Genomic DNA, 8,459 nt, shown 5'->3' with positions numbered 1-8,459 from the left:
AAACAAAAAAACTAAAAAAGTGTTTTCAAATTTGAAAACTAATGGCACTAACAGAAAGTTTATAATTTTTCTAAAACTAAAAGCAAAAAGAATAAAAAAATATAGCAAAAAACAAAAGAAAATAAATAATGCAGAAAACAAAACAAAAAAACTGGAAAAAATAGCAACAATAAGTATTTTGTTGTAAGTAGAAATAAAATAAAATAAATAAAGCAACAAAGAAAACAAAAAAAGTGTTTTCAAATTTGAAAACTAATGGCATTAACAAAAAGTTTATAATTTTCCTAAAACTAAAAGCATAAGGAATTAAAAAATAAAGCAAAAAACAAAAGAAAATAAATAAAGCAACAAAAAACCAAAAAAATGCCACCTACTGGGCCCCCACGGCCTGAATACGACTAGAAACCCATCCAAGGGCCAGGATTCAGACCCGCAGGAGGCCTAGTAGGCCCACAGGCATAGCAGTGACAATTAGGCCCGTAAGCCTGCAATGGAGAGGAGCTCGAGAGTGGTGCGGCAGTGGGGCTTATAAACCACTGCGCACCCCTCTCAACTAGCGAGGTGGGACTAAACTTTTGACGCAGCAGCCGCACAAGGCCTTTGGTCCCGGTTGGTGGGCCAAGACTGAGAATGATCTGGTTGATAAAGGGATCGAACCAGAGACAATTAACTGGCCAGACCGTTGCCGGACTTGGTTCTTCGGGGCTGGCGGAACCTTGGACCCTATAACAGGGAAGTGCATTTGGACGAACGATCAAATGGACATACCAGTCAGGAAGCTTCAGCACTATATCGAAGCAGCGCAGCAAGGGACGTTCTTTCCAGACAAAGAGAACGACGAGCTCACAATGGCCCTCGGGAATCCTGAGCACCCTGGACGGACACGAGACACGCCAGGCTCCATTCCGTGGAAGGTTGGGTTTCCGAACGCAGGCGGTTACAAATCCCATGAGAGGAGGAAAAAAGTGTAGCAGATCCAAATGCAGGCGCTGCAAGCAAGGGTACAAGCGATAGACACTACACCACAACACTACATCTCCGACAGACACGTTGGTCGGGAATACAAGTTTCTCCAACAGACAGTCGTACGGTAAAGACTATTGCCGACCGACAATGTCTGTTGGGGAAAGTCCAAACGGGAAAACCTTTTCCTGACCGACATAGCTTTCCCGACCAACTGCTTGACGGCCATGGAATATCTTTCCCGACCAACAGTCTGTTGGGCCTGCCATGGGCCTTTCCCGACCAACAGTTTGTTGGGGCAACCATGGGCCTTTCCCGACCAACATTCTGTTGGGCCTGGTGTTAGCCTTTCCCAACCGACTGTGAGATAGGGTTTATTTTGCCGACCAACAATCAGATAGGGCTTTTCTTTGCCGACCAATAGTTCATCAACATTTTGTTTAACCAACCACAACTTTATTTAAAGTATGCTATTGTTTGTTACATACATATAGTTCATGTGTTCTAAGTATAATCACAAAGACACCATACATCAGGCTCACATCAGGTGCACCAAACATTTTTTTATTCCATTAACCATTTGTCACATACATACACTTTAGTCTGTTCTAAACACAACCACCGAGACACCATACATCAGGTTCACAAAAGGACAGGTAAAAGATGCAAGGATGAGACATCAGTTGTACAAAATGAAATCTAAAACATCTAGTTGACGTAGATTGTTGGCTTCATTGGTTCCGTGTGAGTGTCATCCTTTTGTTTCCTTCCTACAAAATTTAAACAATTCTCAATTATAATACACTATTAGAAACTAGACTACAGTAGCAAAATTCCAACATAAGGATCAGCACATTCTCAAAAATACAAATAGTAATAAATACAGAGAATTCAATAGCCATGTGTTAACACTAACATTGATCCTCGGCTGAGATCACCCCAGCCGGCTCAACATCTCCATAAGGAGTTCTTAGGTCAGCAAAGGCTTTTGTTTCTTCTGATTAAAAATAAGATAAATTACTCTATTGGCATATCAAAAAAAACTGCAGCACGCATGATCTTGAGGTAGTAGACGCGTTTGAAGCATCTATTTGTGTTTATACAATTATTAATTATGCATTATATAAATCATTCATTTTTCTGCATTTGTAGTATTGTTAACATCTCATTGAGGTCATTTTCACTTTTTGGCATCTGACAACTAATGAGCAATGCTTATCTAGCTATTTAATTTGATTTTCAAGGGCTACAACTGTACAGACTTACTATACAAATTTGTAGATCTTACTAAGACAACTCAAGTAACTAGGCTTAATGATGATGTACTTTCCATAGCAGATGTGTGCAAAGCAGAATTTTTTGTATTATTCTTCCTGAAAGGATATTGACTAGCTGGTGAATACATCCCTTATTTTGACTTTAAATTTCGAAAAATAAATAGGATGGATCAAGTTACCTTCACATGCCAGCTCAGGAAAGATGTTTTTCCATCTAGCTACGCTCAAGATAAACGCGCCTGGTCCAATGTGGTAGCTATATATTGCAGTGATGAGATTCCTAGTCCCAAGATTAATTGATGCCCTCACCCAGATATAAGAAATCTTGCTCCACTACCTGCAACGGAAAAAGGGTTTCTTCAGATCCTCACAAACCGAGGTATACATTCATCAAGATCTAGAATTCTTTTAGTTTCTCCTCGATATAATTATTTTAATATTTACTTCACCAATAAAACAATACTATATGAAAAGTTTTTATTTTGTATAAAACAAATATGAATTCAAACATCTGCTAATAGTATATGTCGTTGGAAATAAAGATGGTCATACTACATTAATAACACAAGTCCAGGAAATGTTCCAATTCTAGCAGCAACTCCTTTGTTTCTTAAGGAAATCAACAACAAACATAACAATATCATTTCTAATCATAAATAAGTGTCCAGTCAGGTCAAGTAACATATATAGTACCCAAAACAGAAGATGTGAACAAAGGCTAACAAAACAGTGAAAGCGACACAAACAAGTTTGGATATTGATATACTCAGCCAAATACAATTTAGTGCTGAAAAATTCACCCGTAATTGCTGAAGGGAAACTAAAAAAATGCGAATGTTACGTGCATAGCTTTGCACTGTTAAGGTGATGACACCAGCCCACTTACAAGCATGGCATCAACTATTACTTCACAAGGCAACTGAATTGCTGCACATACAGGAACTATTACTCTACAGGAAACTATCTCCCAATTTCTTGTTCTCCAGTTTGACAGTAATTTGGTTTAGTTAGTTCATCTTTCCAACAGTTTTCAGCTATTAGGAACACCATAACAGCTAAATGATGCCAATAGCATGTATGTCAACCATGCATTATGTTCCAATATAGTATACACACTAGCACAACATAATTTTTCCATTAGATTTGGACGGTTAACGTCATAGCAGCAGCTTTGTGTACTGCCCACTTATACAAGCATGACAGCTTTATATGGATAGCTTTGCACTGTTTTTGAAAAATCATAGTAATCCAAAACCTCAGTTTTTGAATGCATGGGCAATGAATACTTCAGATTTTGAAAACCATAGTTTTCCTCAGTTTTGACAAAACCATCGATGAGTTTGGCAAGTGATGTTTTGACTAGCTGTGCCTTGCTCAACTATACTCATGGAGCTGATCTGCATGTAGAAACGGCGCGCAATCCATGCATCATGTCATGCACGTCAAATCCCCACCTAGCTACCTGGGGCAAAAAAAATATGCGTGTACGTGCGCCTATATGTGCTTAGAATCGATTGTGTAGCTAGCTTTAGCTTGCTGCGTACAACTGGTCCAAACATGTGCGTCGTCTCTGTAGACAAACTAACAACCAAACCTGAAATGCCTAATAATCAGGAGCACTCTGTTGAAAAGAGATAGATAGAGGAATCGGAGGTGGCAATTGCATTTGATCATATTTGGACGTAGACGAGGCAACAAATTCTCTCAGTCTGGTTTAGAAAAAAGAGGTCCTGACCACTTTTTTAGATACCGTAAAAAACCACAGTATGACAGATACCTTGATATCTGAAACTATAGTATTTATTTTATACAAACACCTCAAAGTATTTAATAGCAAAGGTTTTTCAGAAACCACAGTATTTTCAGAGAACTGCAAAAATACTTTGCATCCAAATGCACCCTTAAGGTCATGAGAACAGCCCAGTTATTCAAGCATGACATTAATTAGCTATTTCTTCACAAGTCAACTGAATAGTTGCATATAAAAGAACTATTACTCTACAAGAAATTAGTAACTCCCAACTTCTTGCTCTTTCATTCAAGAGTACTATGGTTCAGTTAATCTATACAACAACTTTAAGTTATTAGGAATACCACAATAACTCAAAAATTTCAGTAGCATTCATGTCAACCATATACACAGTAGCGGTCGCCCACTTCTATTTTGTCTCAGTGGGATCTAAAATGGATTGCTGAAAAAGAGGTTTGTCTATTTAATCTTTGTAACCAGTAAATCTTCTTGTAAATATAAAATTCTAAAAAGTAAGTGATGAAAATTATTTCACCAATTGCGATTGCTTGCAAGAATGGTTCAGTTGGAGAACCAAGATATTAACAGTAGGCGAACCATCATGGAAGAATGACGACATAAAAGTCGAATGCAACATATCCCTATTTTTGTTCTATAAGATAACATGGCCATATGAAAAATATGAACTCTCTTTTTCGCCATATGAAAAAAGAACAAGATAAAGGTCCAATATCAACTAAGCCTGTAGTTTCCTGCTCTCTGATTTGAGAGTAGCATGTTTCACTTCATCAACGAGAAACCAACCCCCATGGGAATAGATTATCTTTTCCAATAAAAGGATCCCCCAATTGTCCCCCCCCCCCCCAATTTCATTAAGAGATCAGAGTCCCTTTTGTTCAGATAAGTGACCGAAATTACCTTAGTGACGGGATGACGAAGATGCCCCTTTTGTTCAGACGCCCCATAGAAGAATTCTTGTGATCTTTCAAAGTTGAAACCAAGTATTACTTCTTGCAACTAAATAGAACATAATGTTACAGTATGATATTTTCACAAGGAAACATTTACAAAGTGCTACATGTATTCCGTTTGTACCAAAGAATTAATAGAAAACTGGAGATGTATTTACTAGACAAGCACATAGTCATATATGCCAATCAGAATTAAACAGTGAGGGCATCCAACATTGCTTGCTATCACACATGCATACTTACAGAGGATCTTCAGAGAGTAAATAGTAGAAGCACCAAGTCGATGTGATGCATGCATATGACTTATGGACATCTTCCGGTGGCCTTTTTGCCCAAACATACTAAAGATTCATTTCCCCTGCAAAAAATAATTTTCAAACTCAATCTGCTAACAACCCTAGAATGCAAACAATGATAGTGATAGAATGTTAGGGTTTGAATTCTACTGCTTCAAGGACTTCTTCTTCCATGAACAAAAGCAGCACAAATTTGTTTTGAAAAGAGATTAAACTTACAACCAAGTAAAAAAAATCTGGTCCACCGGTGGGAGTTGGAATCTAAACACACACACACACAGAACTTACGATGTTGTTTCTGCCATGTATGGCTAGCTCCTGTTATCCTAAAGTGGGGAGAGACTGGGGCACCTACCACCAAGCTCCTAATCACCCGAAGCAGAGGAAGCAGGGGATGGGTGCCTTGGACCTGACCACTGGGAGTGAAGGGACGTTGTCCCACATAGATCTAGCTGGTCTGGGTTGGGGCGGTGGAGCCATGAGAGAGAGGTGAGAGGTGGCATCACCGGGCGCTTGCGTAAGAACAAAAAGCACCGCCGTTGGCACCTGTGTGATGGCAGCGCCGACACAAGCCCACCTAGGCGTGGGAAAATGGCGGCCATGTGGGGATAACGATGGAGGGGTGGGAGGAAGAGGGGAATAGAGTGGTGGCAGCCTCGCTGGACACGTAGCGCCGCGGCCGGCCGGAGAGGGCACCTAGGGCGGCGGTGTGTGTTGTGGATCTGGAGAAAGGGGATAAGGTTTGGAGCGTGAGGTTCGGGGTGAAGGAAAAGAAAAATGGGGGAGGCTTCGCGGGCTGAGCCAAATGTTGGCACTAGAAATTCTGTACACGCGCGCACATATTTGGGCCGGCCCATTTTAGCTACCCTCAGTTGGTCGGGAATTGTTTGTCGACCGACCATTAGTTGCGTATAAGGTTATTGCCGACCGACAGTTCGTTGCTATATATTTTAGCATTCCCGACCGACAATCGGTCGTTATATACAGGTTTTCCCGACCGATGATCCGTTATAAGTTTTCCCGACCGATAGTCGGCCAGCAATACTGACTTTTGCCAACACACATCGGTAGGGAATTCTGGTGCGTGGTGTAGTGAGAGGAACGAGAAGCAAATCGCAGCAAACGTACTGCCGAAGCTTCCCCCGAAGCTACCCCGCCATCTCAGCGGAGAAGCAGCGTGGCTTCCATCGAGCTGCTTCAGCCGGAGCATGCCTTGACGGCTCCTGCCAGCTATCCCGTAGATACTATCACGGAGTCTCAAAATTGCCACCTTATGACGCAATGGTTGAATTTGAAGGTCAAGGCGGCTGTTGGCTCTGTTTATCCTACTGAACCCAGCACAACTTTTCACTGCCGGCCGATTTCAGAAGGATATGCTAGGGTGATGGTGGATGAAATAACGGAGGGATTTGAGGACCTCCAGCTCGACCATCCTACCGGTGAAGGGGAGACTAGGCTGGGGTCTGCTCTGAAGACTCCATGCCTATGGCGGAAGGAGCTCATCAACCTTCCAAACTGGACACCTCCGCCTCCTCCTCCTCCTCCGGCAAGTCAGGGCACTCCGCCTCCTCCACGGCCTCCTCCTCCGGCGAGTCAGGGCACTCCGCCTCCTCCACCGCCTCCTCCTCCGGCGAGTGGCAATCAGGGCACTCGACCGGCTCCTTCTCCAGCGCGTGGCGGCACTCCGCCTGCGCCGACGCGCCCGAGCAGCCAGCCTCCTCCTTCTCCGCCTCGTCAGCAATGGCGGAAGAGACCTGCCGCCGCTCTGGCTGCTCCGGCGCGTCGTAGTCCTTCTCCTCCACGTCGTAAGCAAGTAAAGAAGACAACCGCTCCATCTGCTCGGCCGGCGTCTAGCAGTACAGCCAGAGGCGGGAGGACATACAGATTCGGTCCTTCTCTGAAGACTCCAGAGAAGTTACCATATGAGAGGACCTCGGAGGAGAACGCCTAGATCGCATGAACCGAAGTGGATGACTGGTTTCAAGGTGAGGGAGTCCTGGATTAGGGGGTGTTCGGGTAGCCGGACCATACCTTCAGCCGGACTCCTGGACTATGAAGATACAAGATTGAAGACTTCGTCCCGTGTCCGGATGGGACTTTCCTTGGCGTGGAAGGCAAGCTTGGCGATGCGGATATTCAAGATCTCCTACCATTGTAACCGACTCTGTGTAACCCTAACCCTATCCGGTGTCTATATAAACCGGAGGGTTGTAGTCCGTAGGCAATCAACTCCATATACAACAATCATACCATAGGCTAGCTTCTAGGGTTTAGCCTCCTTGATCTCGTGGTAGATCTACTCTTGTACTACCCATATCATCAATATTAATCAAGCAGGACGTAGGGTTTTACCTCCATCAAGAGGGCCCGAACCTGGGTAAAACATCGTGTTCCCTGCCTCCTGTTACCATCCGGCCTAGACGCACAGTTCGGGACCCACTACCCGAGATCCGTCGGTTTTGACACCGACATTGGTGCTTTCATTGAGAGTTCCTCTGTGTCGTCGCCTTTAGGCCCGATGGCTCCTTTGATCATCAACAACGATACGGTGCAGGGTGAGACTTTTCTCCCCGGACAGATCTTCGTCTTCGGTGGCTTCGCTCTGCAGGCCAATTCGCTCAGCCACTTGGAGCAGATCGAAAGCTACGCCCCTGGCCATCAAGTCAGGTTTGGAAGCTTAAACTACACGTCTGACATCCGCGGAGACTTGATCTTCGACGGGCTCGAGCCACGGCCAAGCGTGCCACATTATCTCGAGGGGCATGATCTAGCTCTGCCCCCGGACGGTGTCCTGGAGGCCGCACACGCATCGGCTCCGACCCCTAACTCGGAGCCTATTGCACCAATTGAGGATGAACGGCTGGACGTCACCTTGGGGGCTGCGATCCCGAAAGTGATCGAGTCGAATGCTAGCCCCGCACTCTGCACGACCCGTGACCCCGAGGATCCAGACTCCTCCCCGGACTCCGTACCCTCCGCGCCCCTGCCAATCGAATCCGATTGGGTGCCGATAATGGAGTTCACCGCCGCAGACATCTTTCAGCACTCGCCTTGTGGCGATATCCTGAACTCTCTCAAGACTCTCTCCTTATCAGGAGAGCCCTGGCCGAACTACGGTCAGCGAGGATGGGATACGGACGATGAAGAAATTCAAAGCCCACCCACCACCCACTTGGTAGCCACTGTCGACAATTTAAACGAC

General features: G+C 44.3%; 1 long non-coding RNA gene across 2 annotated transcripts; it reads right to left on the bottom strand.

Moving 5' to 3' along the window:
* Positions 1-1,511: 1,511 nt before the first annotated feature.
* Positions 1,512-6,039, bottom strand: LOC125523961. Of its 2 annotated transcripts, XR_007290487.1 has the most exons (5): positions 5,546-6,039; positions 5,205-5,319; positions 4,909-4,972; positions 2,420-2,577; positions 1,512-1,733 (listed from the first exon to the last, which is right to left on the bottom strand). It is a non-coding gene; the product is annotated as an uncharacterized LOC125523961 (long non-coding RNA). The 2 variants fall into 2 exon arrangements; XR_007290486.1 differs by having other exon boundaries at positions 5,205-6,037.
* Positions 6,040-8,459: the final 2,420 nt, after the last annotated feature.

Source organism: Triticum urartu, chromosome 7 (genome assembly GCF_003073215.2).
Source record: "Triticum urartu cultivar G1812 chromosome 7, Tu2.1, whole genome shotgun sequence".
NCBI classification, from domain to species: domain Eukaryota; kingdom Viridiplantae; phylum Streptophyta; class Magnoliopsida; order Poales; family Poaceae; genus Triticum; species Triticum urartu.
This window is presented reverse-complemented; position numbering and strand designations above follow the sequence as displayed.